Source organism: Ursus arctos, unplaced genomic scaffold (assembly GCF_023065955.2).
Source record: "Ursus arctos isolate Adak ecotype North America unplaced genomic scaffold, UrsArc2.0 scaffold_29, whole genome shotgun sequence".
In the NCBI taxonomy this organism is placed as follows: domain Eukaryota; kingdom Metazoa; phylum Chordata; class Mammalia; order Carnivora; family Ursidae; genus Ursus; species Ursus arctos.
Window position 1 is genome coordinate 19,451,100 of NW_026622974.1, and position 18,671 is coordinate 19,469,770.

The 18,671-nt window shown below is 39.0% G+C and overlaps 1 non-coding gene and 1 pseudogene across 1 annotated transcript; both read right to left on the bottom strand.

Annotated features, from left to right (window-relative positions):
* Positions 1–1,475: 1,475 nt before the first annotated feature.
* Positions 1,476–1,920, bottom strand: LOC113261352 (60S ribosomal protein L23-like; annotated as a pseudogene).
* Positions 1,921–8,466: 6,546 nt separating this feature from the next.
* Positions 8,467–8,539, bottom strand: TRNAK-UUU (transfer RNA lysine (anticodon UUU)). Its single transcript has one exon. It is a non-coding gene; the product is annotated as a tRNA-Lys (tRNA).
* Between the last annotated feature and the right edge of the window lie 10,132 nt (positions 8,540–18,671).

The window sequence follows — 18,671 nt, forward strand, 5'->3', positions numbered from 1 at the left end:
ATTTTTCATAGTTTCTAGCAGTATATAGTGTAGTTTTATGAATAAAATATCATTTTGAGCTTTTCAGAGGATGAATTCTGAGTTTCATTTGGGCTGTACGTTCTCTATCACATGTGGGCTCTGTTTTTGCCAGTTTTTCTGTTTGTTTGTTCACCTTAGTCTTTTACATTTATTTCATTTTTATTTTTATATTTTTAGAGGGGAGGGGAGGGAGAGCGGGAGAGATAAACAGGCTCCATGCCCAGCACAGGCCTTGATCTCACAACCCTGAGATCATGACCTGAGCCAAAATGAAGAGTTGGGCGTTCAAACAACTGAGCCACCCTAGTGTCCCTTGCCATTTCATTTACATTTAGACTTAATTTTCTTCATATTTCTGGGAATATATATTTGTCCATTTATATTTATTTAAAAAGAGTAGATTGAGGGACACCTGGGTGCCTCAGTTGGTTAAGCGTCTGCCTTCGGCTCAGGTCATGATCCCAGGGTCCTGGGATCGAGTCCGGCATTGGGCTCCCTGCTTGTGGGGAGCCTGCTTCTCCTTCTGCCTGCTACTCCCTCTGCTTGTGCTCTCTCTCTCTCTCTGTCTGATAAATAAATATAAATAAAATAAATAAATAAATCTTTTAAAAAAGGAGACTGATTGATACGTGCTGTGTGGGTTTCTATTGCTGTGTGTTTTTTCTCCACTAGGCCTCTCTACTGACCAGTAGCAACATATATGCACATGAGTTAGAGGTATCATTTGGCCAACTTTATTTAGGCTTTTCGAACAGAGAGCAAAAAGACAGTTTGGAGAAACACCAAAGAGTCAGTGTGGGGATGGGGACATTAGCTCTGGGATATGACTCTTGTACTAGAAGCCTTAAGCCTCCATAGGAAGTTCTTCACATTTCTTCAGAAAACAGCCTATACTCAGCCCTACTGGTAAATTCAGGGTGTTTGATTGCTCTGCTCTTACAGGGAGAGTAAAGTCAGGAGGACAAACTGAATGGTTTTTCCAGAAGTGGGCTAATACCTATCCTATTAGAACATGCCAGTTCCACAACCAGAACCTCTTTGGGTTCCACTGGAAAGTTCAGATCCGGTCACGCGATAGCTTTCTCCTCCCTGTAAAGCTTCTCCACCGGTCATTTGTTGACAAACTACCATCCATTTTCCATCTTTCAGAAATTCATTGAAAACTCTGGTTAAGTAAGCAACCACTTTTCCATTTTATTTACTATTAAGGGTTTATTCTCTTTTGTATTTCTGTACTGTCACTTAGATGATAATATTGGGGGAAAGGACTATTAAATAAGTATACTCAAGCTATTCGCTTAATTTACTCATTTTACAAATATTTACTGAGTGCATAACAGGTGTCAATATTAACAGGAGATTGGGTTGTTGGGTTATAGATTTTCTCATTCTCAGAAGGCCATTCTGGGGGAGCAAATAATTTTTAAATTTTTGTAAACAAATACACCAAAGGATCACGCAGTGCTGCTCACCTTGGATACTCTCCTGGGTCACAAGTCTGCACAGTCCTCTGCAACTGGTCCTGAATAGCAGAACATTTCATTGTTTACTATGTGATAGCAGAACCTTGATTGTTTACTATGACTCCCATGTTATCTTCGAAATAGAGAAACATGCCATCTTTTTTGCAGTATGACCTGCATTGTCAAATTACCACTGCTGGCTGCATCTTCTTTCTAAGCTCTGGTCTCCCTTTCTTCACTGTGGCCATCACCATGTCACCCACACCCACAGCAGGAAGTCTGTTCAGTCGTCTCTTGGTCCCCTTCACAGAGATGATGTACAGATTTTCAGCTCCTTTGTTGTCAGCACAGTTGGTCACAGCACAGCTTCTACTGGAAGACCCGGGGAAATCTGGAATTTCACGCTGGAGGGCCTACCACATCCCCGCTCTGACATCTTGAACGCTGCTCAGAAGGCCATTTTTCTTCTTATTTCATATGTGAGAGACATAAAGGGCCCTGAAGGCTACCCCCTCACCCTAGCGCCACTGAAGGAAAACTGGATGGAGCTGATTAACTCTCTGCCTGAACCAGCAGCCAAACTCCCTCTCTCTCCTTTCCACTTTCCCTTAGGTGTTTTTTTACCTTTCTGGAATGCTGCCCTTCCCTTACAGTCTGGCTTCCGCATATCCTTAATAGTACAGCTATATAAATAGCAAGCTATTAAAAAAAAATTATTAGAACGGGGCGCCTGGGTGGCTCAGTTGGTTAAGCATCTGCCTCTGGCTCAGGTCATGATCCCAGGGTCCTGGGATGGAGCCCCACATCGGGGTCCCTGCTCAGCAGAGAGTCTGCTTCTCCCTCTGCCTCTGCCTCTCCCCCCCCTTGCTTGTTCTCTCTCTGTCTCTCTCTCTGTCTCTCCCTCTCTCAAATAAAAAAATAGAATCTTTTAAAAAATTATTAGGCCAAATTTGAAGGAAACAACAAGAACCTAGGGAGTTACTTTTAAAAAGGAAGCTGCTTTTAGCCAATAACCTTTTCCCAAGATCAAGCAAGGGTGAGAGTAGAATTTAACACCATTATGGACTGCAAGGCGGATAAATCCACCCCAAACTGGAACAACAGTTGGGGATTAGGGTGTACTCTAAGGGATCATCCCTGCAATAAACAGGAACTCTTCTTTCAAACTGAGAAAGAGCCTACGTAGAAGTACAGCCGAGTCCAATTCCCTGGAACACCCAGAAAAACTCAAGACAGGAACTTGGTTTCCTATGGACCAGGACTTATAACATACCCAGACACAAATTCTAATTTTTCTGGAGGAAAGTAACTTCAAAGTGTTTTATTTTCAAACATCACGCCCAAGAAACGGACATAACGAGGCACCTCGAAAAACTAGCTACTCTGAGCAAGAAGCAGGTCCTCGGAGACTCCAGGTGTTGGAACCACCGCATGGAGACTCCATAAACACAAACGCCAACCATTTAAAGGAATGAATATAGCATTGAAGAGATCTTCAGAGACTAGGAAACGATAAAAAGTGGTACCTGGGGGCTGGTAAGTGTGGAAGATAGAACAGCCTTTTCATCTTGAGAATCTCACAGGAGAGGTGCTAGATCCTTAATGGGCTTGGAAAATATTAGATATCAACAAAAGCTGACAGAATCTGAATGTTCACTACACAGCAAATACTGCAGTGGGCTAGGGCCGAACCAAAATACCACAGACTGGGGGGCTTAAACAGCAGCGGTTCACTTCTCACAGTTCTGGAGACGGGAAGTCTAAGATTAAGGTGCCAGCTGGGTTGTTTCTCCTGAGGCCTCACTCCTTGGCTTGTAGATGTCTGCCTTCTCTCTGTGTCTTCACGTGGCCTTCTCTTCGTGCACTCACGTCCCTGCGGGCTCCTGCTCTCCTTATAAAGACTCAGTCATACCGGATTGGGTCCCATCCTTATTACTCCATTTAGCCTTAATTATCTCTTTAAAGACCTTAATCAAATACAGTCACACTGAAGGTTAGGGCTTCAATGTATGAATTTTGTTAAAAATATTTGCTAGAAAACTTTAAGAAGAATGTTATATCCATTTTGAGTGAGCAGATGTTTATAAAAGCTTAAAAAATAATGGAAGAACAGCAGAGAAGAGATTTTTATCATCATCGTAGTTATAATCTTTATAGAACTTTGGTAGAACCGTTTGACATACTGGAATTCATAGCATCGAACGAAATAACCTTCAAGAACTGTACTTTATTTTTAGCTATTTAATTTCGTTTATATTAAAAAGTCTTTGAAGGAAAAAATCCCTTTTGGGAATTTTTTACTCCTGCGAGGCAGAATTAAAAAGATTATTAATTTTGTCAACTCAGATTTTGGAGTTGATTGTTATCAACCTATTCAAGCAAGATGGAATATCTGCTACCACGTACGTAAAAGGCTGATGGAACCAAAGAAAGCCTTTTTACTATGCTTTGCAGATAATACCACTAGCATAGCAGGATTTACTAACAACCACTGATCGCCTGCAAGAGAAGTTCATTTGCCGCTGAGAAATAAAATGATGTGCCTGGAGAAGGTAAGTCTTTCTCACATGATACCTAGTGTAAAGATCCTCCTGTCATTTAACTCCAAGAAGATTCTGGAATTAGTATGCTTGTAATGAATGCTGAGAAGGACGTGGAAATTCAGCGGTGATTCTATTTTCTCTAAAGCCAAATCCATTTCCACTGCCACATTTTTAAATCCAAAATGTAAGCACAAAACGTTTGTGGAAAGAAAGTAGTTGATGCAAAAATATATTTTAAATTCTAAATGTGTATATGTAAAAGCAAACATTCAAAATTCACTTTTTATCATAAAACTTTCCAAATACACACAGGAAAGAACAGTATAATGAACCCTTTTGGACTTGTCACCTAGCATCTACAATTACCAGCATTTTATCACTCTTCTTTTATCTAATCTCCATTAACTTATAAATTTATTTCTATTTTCTGGAGTCTTTTAAAAAAATTCAAGATATCATATGATTTCACTCCCTGTGAATTTCTACATGTATCTCTAAAAGCTAAGGATTCTTTAAAAATACTATTATCACACTTAACAAAGTTTTTTGAATTTCATAAACACCTGTGTTTATGTGTTCAATGTTCACCAATTGCATTAAAAGTCCTTTTTGTGCTTTAGTTATTAGTTTGTCCAATTGTTTATTAGCTTGTTCAAGTCAGAATCTAAATAAGATCTACACATTATGTTTGTTTCACATGTCTTTAAGTTTCTTTTATCTTTTCTTTTCCTTTATTTTTTAAGGAGGCTCCATGCCCATCATGGGGCTTGAACCCATGACCCTGAGATAAAGAGTTGGATGTTCTATCTACTGAGCTGGCCGGGCACCCCTAAGATTCTTTTAATCTTAATATTTCTCCCTTCTTTTTTGTTCTTTTTTTGTAAGGTTAATTTGTTAAGGAACCTGGGTAATTTGACTTGTAGAATTTTCCACATTCTGGATTTGCCTGATTGTATCTTCATAGTGAAAGGAAAAACAACTTTAAGACTGATTCTAAAAAAGCAAGTACATAAATAATAAAAAGAAATTAAAAGTAAATTAAAAAGACTGCTTCTAAAAATTATTAGGAACATCTCTTTCCTTCAGTTTTTAAATTGAGAAATAATTGACATACATCACCATGTCCGTTTAAGGAGTGCCGTAAGATGGATCGATTTACATGTATTGTAAAGTGATTACTACAATAGGTTCAGCTAACATCCATCTCTCATACAGATAAATTAAAAAAGCAAAGAAAAAATAAATTTCTACTTGTGATGAGAACTCTTAGGAACATTCTTTTGAGGAAGAACAGGATATTTTATATCATAGGATTGTCTTTAAAAATATATATATGTATATATATCAAAAGTATCAACCAAATCTTCAAGTTCCAGAAATAAAAATAAATCTTTAGTCAATTACTGCTAGGGAAGAGGGAAAGTTTAATCCCCTCAGTAGCAACATCACTATCAGCAGTACTTACACTGACAGATTTACCCAGAAAAATCTGCAGCTCTTCTAAAGATCTCAGTTGAAAGTAAATAAAAAACTCCAACATGATACTTAGTCTCACAAATGCACATGTATTGACCGTAAGGGTAACATAGTTGCCGCGTGTTGAACAATGGTTTTTCATGCACTGTGGGATCAAACTGCTGGGGCACCTGGCTGGCTCAGTCAGTAGAGCATGCAACACTTGATCTCAGGGATCTGAATTGGAGCCCCAGGCAAGGCGTGGAGACCACCTAAAATAAAAATAAAATAAAATATTTTTAAAAATTAAACTTAAAACTGAACTGCTAATACTTTTTAGTAATAAATGTATAATAATTAGTAATAATAATAATTTAGTAATAAATGTATAATAATAAATGTATAATAATAAAGTTTTAGATTAATTATTGTTTCCTAGAGGTTTATTATTTTTTTAAGACTTTACCTGTCAGAGAAAGAGCGCACAAGCAAGTGGAGTGGCAGGCAGAGGGAGAAGCAGGATCCCCACTGAGCAAGGACTGAGCCACCCAGGCGTCCCTAGAGGTTTATTCTTTTATTTTATTTATTTATTTTTAAAGATTTTATGTATTTATTTGACAGAGAGAGAGACAGTCAGCGAGAGAGGGAACACAGGCAGGGGGAGTGGGAGAGGAAGAAGCAGGCTCATAGTGGAGGAGCCCGATGTGGGGCTCGATCCCATAACGCCGGGATCATGCCCTGAGCCGAAGGCAGACACTTAACGACTGGGACACCCAGGCGCCCCTAGAGGTTTATTCTTTTAATGTACCATTTCGTTTGGCATCAGTTAGTGCTGCATATTCACTTTACAATTCAGTTGTTTGTCATTTTCCTAAAATGTTAACCTCTGTGTGACTAAATACTTATTTCATTTTATTGCAATGTTTAAGAGATGCCCACTTCCTCCTACCCCAGCTGGAACTGGGGTGCTCCAGCCCATCTTTAGTGTATAGGAATTCGATTTCCTCATATTCTAGTTAGTGATAACATATTTGAACCAAACAGCCCTCTGACCACTCATGGGGGGGGGAGGGGGAGACAGAGACAGACAGATCTAGTGATCCCGTAAGAAGTATCAATGGCTAAAATTTTTGTTTTTGTTTTTATTTTTTTAAAGATTTATGTATTCATTTGAGAGAGAGAAAGGAGGGGGGAGTGCAGAAGGAGGGGGAGAAAAAGTTGCAAGTGGATGCCATGCCAAGCACACAGCCTGACACGGGGCTTGATCTCAAGACCTCTGAGATCACGACCTGAGCCAAAACCAAAAGTGGGATGCCTAACCATCTGCACCACCCACAGACCCCTAAAATTTTTGTTTTAGATGTATTTGCTTTAATCTGAAGATTAGTGGGCTTCATACAAGCTCACAGTCTTCTCCTATTACCATGCCTCTCTTTTCCTCATGTTCATTGCCTACTAAATCACTACAACTATGTTTGGTGAGGGGAAAGCACTGTGAAAATACTGATGGTGCGGCTGAAGGTCATGTCTCAAAGCCAGCAAAACCGTGAACACTTAAGATGCCAATGAACACCACATTCCCTGAAGGTAAGGTGCCAAAGCTGTCTATGTTCTAGTCCAGGCGCGGAGGAATGACCTCCTCCCCCTTCCACCCCACACTTAGTGTTCTGGATACCAAAGAAGCAGTGCTTTGTATCTTCACATTTTATGAGCTCCTTCACTGAAAACAACTTCTTTGGCTTCTACCTGCAGAAGCATGGGGACAAAATTCTACTCTTCTTGGCTCATGAGCCAATATGCTGTCCAGACACCACTTTCTTTGACCCCTGGCCTGGGGGATGCTGGAGTGGGGTGATTGGGGTATTGGTGGAATAAAGACAGAGGAAAGGATGACAATGAAACACAACAAAAATCCTTTTGTAGAGGTTAAAGTCTTCTTGCAAATCCATTCTTAGCAGATTTAAGTCATCAAGCCATGGAATGTTTATTGAATTACTCCTATGAGCCAAATATTGTGCTGAGGGCTGGAGACCAAGATTTAAGCTGCATATAGTCTCTGTTCTTTTGAAGCCTACATTCCAGAAGAGAGAAGGAACACTAACCAATTAATATACACATGCTTAATAAAATAGTTACAAGTTGGCGGGGTTAGGAAAAAGTTGAGGTGTGCCCAAGAGAATATAATGGAGGACCTGGGAAATAGAGAGTTAGAGAAGGTGTCCTGAAAGAAGCGATATTTGAGCTAAAATCAAAAAATTAATAGTTTCATGATTCCATTTACATGAAACATCCAGAATAGACAAATCTACAGAGACAGAAATTAGATTAGTGAAAGTGATTACTGGTTGCTTAGGGCTGGCGGGAGGATGGGAGTTGGGCAATGATGGCTAAAAGATAAGAGATTACTTTTTGAAATTATTTAAATCTCCTAAAATTGATTGTGGTCATGGTGTGCAACTGTAAGTGTACTAAAAATCATTGGATTGCACACTTTAAATGTGTGAATTGTATTGTATGTGAATTATGCCTCCATGAAGCTGTTACCCAAAAAAAAAAAAAAAAAATCAGATTATGTCATTCCTTGCTTAACACATTCCCCAGTGGCATTCAATTTTGTTTGTAATAGATTCTAAATTCTCTGCTTTAGCCTACCGAGTTCTTGCCAATCTCGCAGCTTTCTGTCTGGCACCATATGCTCCAGTCACACTAGCCTTTTCTGTTTCTAGAGCATCCCAAATTCATTACCATCATAGTCTTGAATTAGCTTTTTCATTCCCTAGAGTACTCTTCCGTTGTGACCTCCCTGGTTGTCTATTGTCACATAGTCTCGTCCCTTTACTTTCTCTGGTCTGATGAAATCCTTTTCCCTGGTCCTCCCAACCTTTCCAGTATGTGCTCTAAATTCCAACTTGGGATCAGTAAAGTTTCCCACATATTTCTTCTTTTAATTTTTCAAAAAGATTGTATCTCTTAAGTAATCTCTACACCCAACGTGGGGCTTGAACTCACAACCCCGAGATTAAAAGTTACATGCTCTACCAACTGAGCCAGCCAGGTATGTGTGCCCCTCCCCCCACTTTTCAAAAAGTTACCTACATGTTTCCTTTTTTTTTTTTTTAGTTTCCTACGTATTTCTATTGAATGAGCTACCTGAGAGAACTTTTCTCCTAAAGCCTGGACCCTTCCAGCAAATGCTACATTTTCTTGAGTCTCTGTCTCTATAGATACTAGATTGTACATAGTATTTTGTAACATTTTCTTCAGCAATAGTTTGAATTCAAACACAAATTATAAACAAGTTGTTAGCTTTCAGTGACATAATTCGAAAAAGTTTTATATGGGCAACCTAACCTAGGAATGCCACGACTGGCCCTTTTTGAACAAAGCCATGACTACATTTAGTACCATAAAAAAAGAAGTCCCTCATACCTCATTCCAAGTCAGTTTTGCCTCATGGGCTTAGGCTCTGTTGCAACTTGCTGAGCTTCCTGTTGAAGTTGCTTCTCCACCCCTGGTCTGAGTGATAAAGACTCAGCGCATCTCAGGAAACTGCAAGCTGCAGAAATGACTACCACCCCCTTCTTTATCTTCCGCTTGGTGTGAAGAGAGTTGTAATCCTTCCCATGCCTTTGGGCTACGGACCTCCCCTTTTCGCCTTCCCACTCTGCCTGGGCCTAGTGCAGGCAGCATTAAACTTATCTGAATCGTATCTGATAAATCCGGTTCTCAACTACTCAGAGTACAAATCACAGCTCTTGCAACTGGGAGATCTGTCTTTAACTAGTTGAAAGTTATATTTAACTGCCTCTCAGCAGATCCCCATCACATCCTTGACCTAATTGAAATCTGGCTATTTCCTGAGGACCTTATTTGCTCTGCAACCCTCTCAAGCAGAGGCTACCTATTTTTCACACTCCTCTGACCTTCGGCTAGGCTTTCCATTTCTCCACTGCAGCTTCTTCTGGATCATTTATTTCTTTCCATTCTGGGAGGGGGGGACCAAAGTGCTACCACTCTATCCCCCTCCTCATTGTCATCTTCTATCTGTTCCTGGTCTTTTCATGATGCTTTAGCTTCTAGCTCAGCCATCTGTACTCCTACCATCATGTAATTTTCACAATGTCAGTTTTCTTGTAAAGGATTCATTTAATACACTGAGCCCTCACATCCTTGACACTTGCTTCCACTTCACCTTAAGTATTCATTCCCAGAGTCATATCTGAAAACTTTTCATCACCTAAAATTATACCACTTTCAATAGTCTTGATTTCAGAAATCCTCAATTTAGTCACCAGCCTGGCCTTCCACCACCCTTGCTTTACTATCCATAGTGCCGTAATTTTCTACCTCATTCAAATGCCAAACTAATGAACCTCACTACTCTCTATTATCTACCGTGTTCTTCTTGTCTTTACTTTCTGTGTCCCTCTGTTTACAGTCGATGGTCTATCAATGTTACTACTCTCTAAAGATTATCCACCACTCATTGCTTCTCTCTTCTTCCACTACACTTAACCTGGCAAAATCTCAACTCTAATTGAATCTAATTATCCACACTCTCAATGCCTATTGCTGGATAGTAGACTGTTCTGAGGTAAAGCACGCAACCAGGCTAACTGGCCTCATTTTATCATCACAGATGTTAAATAGACACCCAACACTACCCAAAACATCTCTTCCATTTTCCTTGGTAAGCTCGCTTTTCCACTCCTTGAAACATCAACTTCATTGCTTTTCCTTTCTCCTCAAATATTCCTGTATGCTTCCTTTGCTTACTGTCAGTCATTAGGAAGAACTCCTTCATCCTCTCACAACAACAAAACAAGAGTTTTAACTGAAGCTTTCCTTACTCTTCCCTCCGTTAAAATGGTGAGAGTATCCTTATGCCAATATAAGGCCAACTTTCAAAGCTTTAGGATCAGCTCTTAAACCAGCAAACTAGCTACTCATACACACACAACTTTACTTTGAGTAGACCTCTGTTCCCTCTTGCAGTTGCTCCATTTCTATGCTTCCCTGAATAACAAAACTTCTCAAATCAGCTGCTACTCACATTATCTCTGCCTCCATACCTATTTAGCACTCATTACCTACTGTTTCTTCTTCTATTTCTACGGAGGGAGTATTAGCTGCAAATCAGCTAGTTTTTAAATATTGAGCCTGATACGATTCCTTTGTTTCTTATGTGGCAAAGGCATCACTATGAATTTTATTAGACACTATGAGTCTAAAACTGTTCTCAATTAACTTAAAATAAATTATAGGAAGAAAATTCCAGCAAAGCAAAGCATACTCTTTGTAGAACATAATTATGAGAACAGCAGCAGAACGTATAGTGCCCAAGAGAGGGTTCAGCATGATTTATGCTAACGCATATTGCCTAAAGGTTTACATTTCAGTCTACCCAAAGTTAGTTCTCAATGTCTTAGGGTGTGCAATAGCACTCAGGACATGCATAAATACATAAATATATCAAGTCTACTAATGTCTGCTTTAAATATACATATCTTTAAAGAAAAATATTTCAGAACCAAGTAACATAAACATCAGTGCTGTGTGGGGCATCATTAACCAAAAAAGTCAGGCAACAGATGTGCTTACTGCTAGGGACACAGAAAAGAAATGAAGTCTTGGTCCTCTAAGAGCTCAAATTCTTTTTTTTTTTTTTTTTTAAGATTTATTCATTGATTTGAGAGACAGAGACAGAAAGTGCACAAGTGGGGTGGAGGGGGGCAGAAAAAGAGGGAAAGCATCTCAAGTAGACTCCCCGCAGAGCTCAGAGTCTGACTTCAGTGCTCAATCTCAGGACCCTGAGACCATGACCTGAGCCAAAATCAAGAGTTGGACACTTAACCGACTAAGCCATCCAGGCGCCCCTAAGAGCTCAAATTCTAATGGGAAAGACAGCAGCCTAATAAGTTCTATAAAAGAAGCGTGTACAGGATACAAAACAGAGAATGGAGTATTTTGCTGTGAGAGAGAGACAATTAGGAAAGGTTTTATGAACGAGACATATGAGTAAGAGTTTGCCAAATAGAATTTTCCAGTAGAGGTGGAAGCATGTGCAAAGGAATGGAAGCATGAGATTGCCCCACAGAATTGTGAGGAATTTGGTGGCTGGACTATAAGAAGCAAGTAAAAGATACTGGTGAATTGAGAACAGATCATGGATGATCTTATAAATCATGCTAAGAAATTAAACATAGGATTATATTTTAGTCAGTGTAGAGCTTTGAAAAGTCATAAGCAGAAGAGTAACGTTAAATTAGCCTTGGCCTTTGAGAAAGATTGTGTCCTGGCCCGTGGTCAATAGATTGAAGGAGATTGGAGATCTCTAGGAAGCAGAATGGATAGGATTTGATACCATTCTGTTCATTTGGTCATTCTATAACGTAGTCACTACTTCAGAGGAAATGCTCTAAATACTCAGAACTTGTAAGTAAAGTTTTACAAAGCCTTAAGTAGGCTTCACGCCAAGTTTGGAGCCTGACATAGGGCTCGATGTGAGGCATGAGCCCATGACCACCGAGATCAAAACCTGAGCCCAGATGTTCAACCAACTGAACCACCAGGCACCCCAAGTTTTACACATCCTTTAAAATGTTGTTGTAGAGCTACATGGTTAACTGGGAGGAATCTTTACTGTATATAATTGATTTTTCAAAAGCCAATTTAAAGCAATACATATAATAAATCCCATTTTGTATATAAATCTTTGCATACTCAACTTTTATTTTCTTAAGATAAATTTCTAGAGGTTGAATTCTAAAGTCAGAAGATTAAACGTTTAAAATATATATGGGATGAGGTGCAGGTGTGTGGATATGTGTGTGTGTGTGTGTGTGTGTGTTGTTATATAGAACAAAAGTCTGTAAGATATATACTACTCTGATGACTGAACTTGTAGGTTGTTCTCAATTTTATATTATGAGCATCCCTGTACATACATCTTTAGATTCCTCTCCTACTATTTCTTTAGATAAAGTCCTAAGAATAGAAATTCTGTATCAAAAAGTGTGCACATTTAAGGCTTTTGAGAGATGCCTGGGTGGCTCAGTTGCTTAAGTATCTGCTTCTCTCTCTCTCTAATAAATAAATAAATAATAAATAAATAAATAAATAAATAATCTTAAAAAAAGAGGCTTTTGATACACCTTGCCAGATTTTTATCTAGAAAATTATCAATTTGTATTCCATCCTTAGTATATGACAGTTTATCCATGCCCACATCAACACTAAATGGTGACTTTTAAAAATATTTTACCTATCTGCCTGATGATATATGATATGAAGTTGATCATTTTCTTTTTTTTTTTTTTTAAGTTTTGTTTATTTATTTGAGAGAGAGAAAGAACAAGTGGTGGAGAGTGGCAGAGGAAGAGAGAGAGAGAGAGAAGCAGATTCCCTCTATCCCAGGACCTGGAGATCATGACCTGAGCTGAAGGCAGACACTTAACCGACTGAGCCACCCAGGCACCCCATTTGATCATTTTCTGATACATTTATTAAAGATTTATTTTCTTCTGGAGTCTTAAACGGATCTGGAAATACTGTTAGACTAAAACGTGAGATTGGGATTCAACTCTAACTTTTCCCCCAATTGTTGCCATGTAGCAAATAATCCTTTCCCCACAGACTTGAGATGGCATCTTTATTAGAGACAAAAATTTTATTTATATTCATTTTTCTGCTTCCAGACTTTTTTTTAATAACTTTATTGAGATGTAAATTCACAAACCACACAATTACCCCATCTAAACTGGGCAATTTGTTAATTTTTAAGGACTGTGGTAAAACATATATAAAAATTGCCATTTTAACCATGATTCAATGTACAACCTAGTGGCATTAATTACATCAAGAACGTTGCATTATTTTAAAACTTTTTCATCATCCAAATGGAAACTCTGTAACCATTAAATAGCAAATCCTCATTCCCACTGTTCCTGGCCTTCCTATTCTGTTAATTGACCACATCCCTGTTCTCCAGTCTCATGCCATTTTTATTATGATAAAATTATATATTCTGGGACGCCTGGGTGGCTCAGTTGGTTAAGCATCTGCCTTCAGCTCAGGTCATGATCCCAGGGTCGTGGGATCGAGTCCCACATTGTGTCAGGCTCCTTGCTCAACAGGGAGCCTGCTTCTTCCCTCTGCCTGCTGCTCCCCCTGCTATGCGCGCTCACGCGCTCTCTCTCTCTGTCTCTCTCTCAGACAAATAAATAAATAAAATCTTTAAAAAAATTATATATTCTTATGCTCAAATTGAATGTCTATGTCCCACTCCTGCAGGTTACATTTTTTTTAAAACTTTGATGACTGTATCAGCTCTTCCATTCTCTTAGTTTAAAATTCTCTTGCCAAATTAAAAAAGGAACGGCAATACGTTCATGGTTATTTTGGGGAGAATTGACATCTTCATTAAGTTGTTTTTCTCTACCTAGAACATAGTATGTCTTCATTCAACTTTCTATTTAAAAAAATAACAGTTTTACTGAGATGAAATTTACGTACCATACGATTCATCCATTTGAAATGTACAAGTCAGTTGTTTTTAGGAGATTCACAGATAGGTGTAACTGTAAGGATAGTCAATTTAGGACACTTTCATCACTTTGAAAAGAAACTCTATACCTTACACCCCTTTATCATTCCTTCACCAACAGTCCTAAGCAACCACTAATCTATAGATATGCCTATTCTGAAAATTTCATAAAATATACTCTATTTTGTGACTTGCTTTTTTCATTTAGCATAATGTTTTCAAGGTCCATCCGTGTTGTAGCCCATATTGGTACTTCATTCTTTATTGCCATATCCTATACCATTGTATGGATATAGCACATTTTATCTATTAATCAGTTGATGTACATTTACTTTGTTTCCACCTGTTGCTGTTATGAAAAATGCTGCCGTGAACATTCCTGTACAATGCTTTGCATGGACGTATGTTTTCATATTTCTTGGATATACATGTCGGAGTGGAATTACTGAATCATATGGTAGCTCTATGTTTCACAGTCTGAGGAACAGCGAGCCTTCTTTCTAAAGCAGCAGCATCACTTTACATTTCCGCCAGCAGTGTATGAGTGTTCTTATTTTCCATAGCCTCAACGATAATTGTTATTTTCTATCTTTTTTATTATAGATATCCTAGTATGTGTATAGTAGTATCTCATTGTGGTTTTGATGTGCATTTTCTCTAATGACTAATGTTGAGCATTTTTTCATATGTTTACTTGCTATTTGTATATCTGCTTTGGAGAAATGCAAATATAGATCCTTTGCCCCCCCCCACTTTTTTTTTTTTAAAGTAAGCTCTACATCCAATGTAGGGCTTGAACTCGTGACCCTGAGATTAAGAGTTGCATGCTCTACTGACTGAACCAGCTAGGCACCTCATCTTTGGCCCATTTTAAATTGGGGTGTCTTTTATTGTCAAGTTATAAGAGTTCCTTTTTTTTAAGGTTTATTTATTTTTACTTTAGAGAGAGAGAGAACGCACACACACGTGAGTTGAGGGGAGGGGCCAAGGGAGAGGGAGAAAGAGAATCCTCAAGCGGACTCCCCATTGAGCTTAGAGCCCTATGCAGGGTCTGATCCCAGGACCCCAAGATCATGACCTGAGCCGAAATCAAGAATTGGACAGTCGAGCAACTGAGCCACCCAGGTGCCCCTGTAAGGGTTCTTTGTATATGTATATTGTGGATACAAGTCGCTCATCAGATATATGATTTGCAAATATTTTATCTCATTCTCTGAGTTGTCATTTCCCTTTTCGATTTTGCCCTTCGAAGCAAACTTAACTTTGATGAAATTAAATTTATTTTTTTCTTTTGTTATTTTTGCTTTGGTGTCATATCTAGTAATCCATTGCCAGTTCTGAGATCATAAAGATTTACCCTTATGGTTTTCTCCAGGAGTTCTATAATTTTTGCTCTTATATTTAGGTCTTTGACCATTTTGAGTTAATATTTGTTTTTGTTTGTTTGTTTTAAAGATTTTATTTATTCATTTGAGAGAGAGAGAGCCAGATAGACAGAGAGAGAGCATGAGCAGTGGAGAGAGGCAGAGGCAGAAGGATAAGCAGACTCCCTAATGAGCTGGGAGCCGGAAGTGTGGCTTGATCCCAGGATCCTGGGATCACAGCCTGAGCTGAAGACAGACGTTTAACCATCTGAGCCATTCAGGCGCCCCGATTTTTTTTTTTAAGATTTTATTTATTTGACAGAGAGAGACAGAGAGAGAGGGAAGACAAGCAAGGGGAGTGTGAGAGGGAGAAGCAGGCTTCCCGCCGAGCAGGGAGCCCGATGCGGGGCTGGATCCCAGAACCCTGGCTGGGGTCATGACCTGAGCCGAAGGCAGATGCTTAATGGGTGGGCCACCCAGGGGTCCCCCAGATGCCCCAATTTTGAGTTAATTTTTGCATATAGATTGAGGTAAGGGTCCAACTCCATTCTTTTGCTTGCACCTAACCAGTTGTTCCAGTACATCTGTTGAAGAGACCATTCTTCCCCATTGGATGATAGTGAGATCTTTGCTCAAAATTAGTTGACCATGACACATGGGTTTATTTCTGGACTCTTAACTCTATTCTACTGATTAATAACTCTATCCTATGTCGGTATCACAGTACCTTGATTACTGTTACTTTGTGGTTAAGTTTTAAACTTGGGAAGTATGACGGGGCTCCTGGGTGGTTCAGTCTGTTAAGCAACTGCCTTTAGCTCAGGTCCTGGTCCCCAGGCCCTGGGATTGAGCCCTGCTTCAGGCTCCTTGCTCAGTGGGGAGCCTGCTTCTCCCTCTGCAACCCCCACCCCCACTTGTGCTCTGTCTCTCTCAAATAAATAAATATACTCTTAAAAAAAAAATAAAATCGGGAAGTGTGTGTCTTCCAACTTTATTCTTCTTTTTCAAGATCGTTTTGGCTATTCCAGGTCAGGTTTCCTTTCAAGTAAAGTTTTTTTTTTTTTCCGTTCTGTATAGTGAAAAATGCACATTTTTTTTAACTTGTTAGGCTGTTTAAGTATTATATATTTTTGTTGGAATTTGCTTTCCTGACAGTATTGTAATCAAAACTTGCTGTTTTCGGAAAACCTATTAATTTTTTTTTGTACTGATTTTTTAGCAACTGGTCTAGTACACAAGTAACTCCTTAACACTAATAGTCATTTATAATTGATTCTCTTTTGTAGGCAGTTATAGCATACTCAAATAGTAATCACTGTGTTTTTTCTTTTTTTATATCTGTCTTTTCTGGTCTTTTTGTATTGGCTAATATTGAATAATGGTGGTCATAGTCACAGCCTTGCTCATCCCTGGCTTGAGTGGGGATGCTTCTAATGTTTCACCATTTAGTGTGATGGATTCAGATAGCTATCGTTGATCTGCATCTTAAAAGGATGCAGGAACAATCCACTTGACATGGTGGTAGGGTCTGTGGTGACATTTGGGGTCAGTTCAGAAGAGGGCATTCCTGTCAGAGATAACAGCATGAACAAAGACTTTAGGTTGAGAGATAGTATGGATGTGTGTAGGAAACAGTAAGAACTTACATGTTGCTATATCATAAATTTAAAAAGCAGGGAATAGTGAGAAAAGATGCTGAAGAGCTGGACAAGGACCAATCCTAAAGTGTCTTAATGGTCATATTAAGAAGTTTGCATTTTATTCTTTTTATTTTGGAGAACCAGGGAAAGATTTCAAATAGGGAGGTGACATTGTCACCCAGGGACCTTATCACACTTATTTCATTTATTTATTTTTAGGGAGGGAGAGAGAGATGGGAAGGAGGGCAGAGGGAAAGGGAGAGGCCCCACAGCCAGTTCAGAGCCTGATGACGGGTCTTGATCTTACAACCCTGAGACCATGACCTGAGCCGAAATTGAGAGGTGGACGCTTAACCGACTGAGTACCCCAGACATCCCTCATTAACACACTCTCTTTGTTAAAAGAATTTCAATTATTTTCATTATTTTCATTTGCAGTATGTCCAACCAGATAATGAATTATTTGCAGCTCCAGAACCACACAGATTTTCTGGAACTTACTTGTCCTTGAAGGCATCGCTATGTCAGAAATGCTTTCTCTCCACTCCAGGCGGGTTAAAACATGACTACATGTCCTCTGTGTCAAGCGCTGTCAAAGCACTTAGTAACAGAATTGATCCTTCCCCGTACCTTTTAGTTTTTAAAGTCCGCAAAGGTGCTTTCTATGCCTTGTGTTGACCTGGTGCATGGAAAAGTTTTATTTTATTGTTTGACCCAGCCTCTCTAGGCCCCCTGATCTCTAGTATGCTGTACAAAGTATGTACCCTGGGTCAGGACATGCACTTCCTTTTCACCTATTGTTTCCTGCTGAAAGCCTGAGTAGCTGGGAGCTATCTTTCTGGAGAAAGTAGGGGAAAACCTGTGTGGGAAGGGAGCAAGCCTGACATAAGGAACAATGTGTTCTGGGTTAAGCCCCTAAATTCCACAATGATCTTAGCAAAATGAATTCAGAATATTTTAATTCCACTACTTTGGTCCCATGTTTAAGAATTAAAAACATTTACATCTATTCTAAACTAACAGAAAAGTGTGTCTCTGTATAGAGAAAGTGTTTTCCAGGGGAAAAAAACCCATTAAATATGTTTGATATTGTTATTGATTTTCTGTTTGCTGCAGTTAACTCTTCCCATTTTTTCATCTTTAGTGAACTGATACTGTAGAGACCAATGTTTCAGTGACGACAAGTATTTTTCACACCAAACTCAACCTGTGTACCAGTGCTGTGAGCTGTCTTCCATGGCCTCGCTCTCTGCCAGACTCAATTTTCTGGGTAAAGTTTTGCAAGATCCAAAGTTTGTCAATTTTCATTTTCCATAATTTTTTTAGTCAATTACAGGTCTGTTGATCAGTATTAGCCATTGTTAGTTGTCTTGTCTTGTTTTCTACCAAATTTAATTTTCCCGAGTTAATTTGGAGTTTTCAACGCTATCAATACAATCTGATTTTCCAATAGATCCTTTAACCGAAACACTGTCCCCATGCTGTTAAAGCCATTCCCATTATGATGGTTCTTTCTTCTAATAACCTTTTTATAGACTGGGTAAAAGACAGATTGTGTTTGTATCTGGAAGCAAAAAGCAAAGATTATTTAATGAACAAATGTGAGCCTGGGTGCTTGGCTGATTCAAAATAATAGTCAA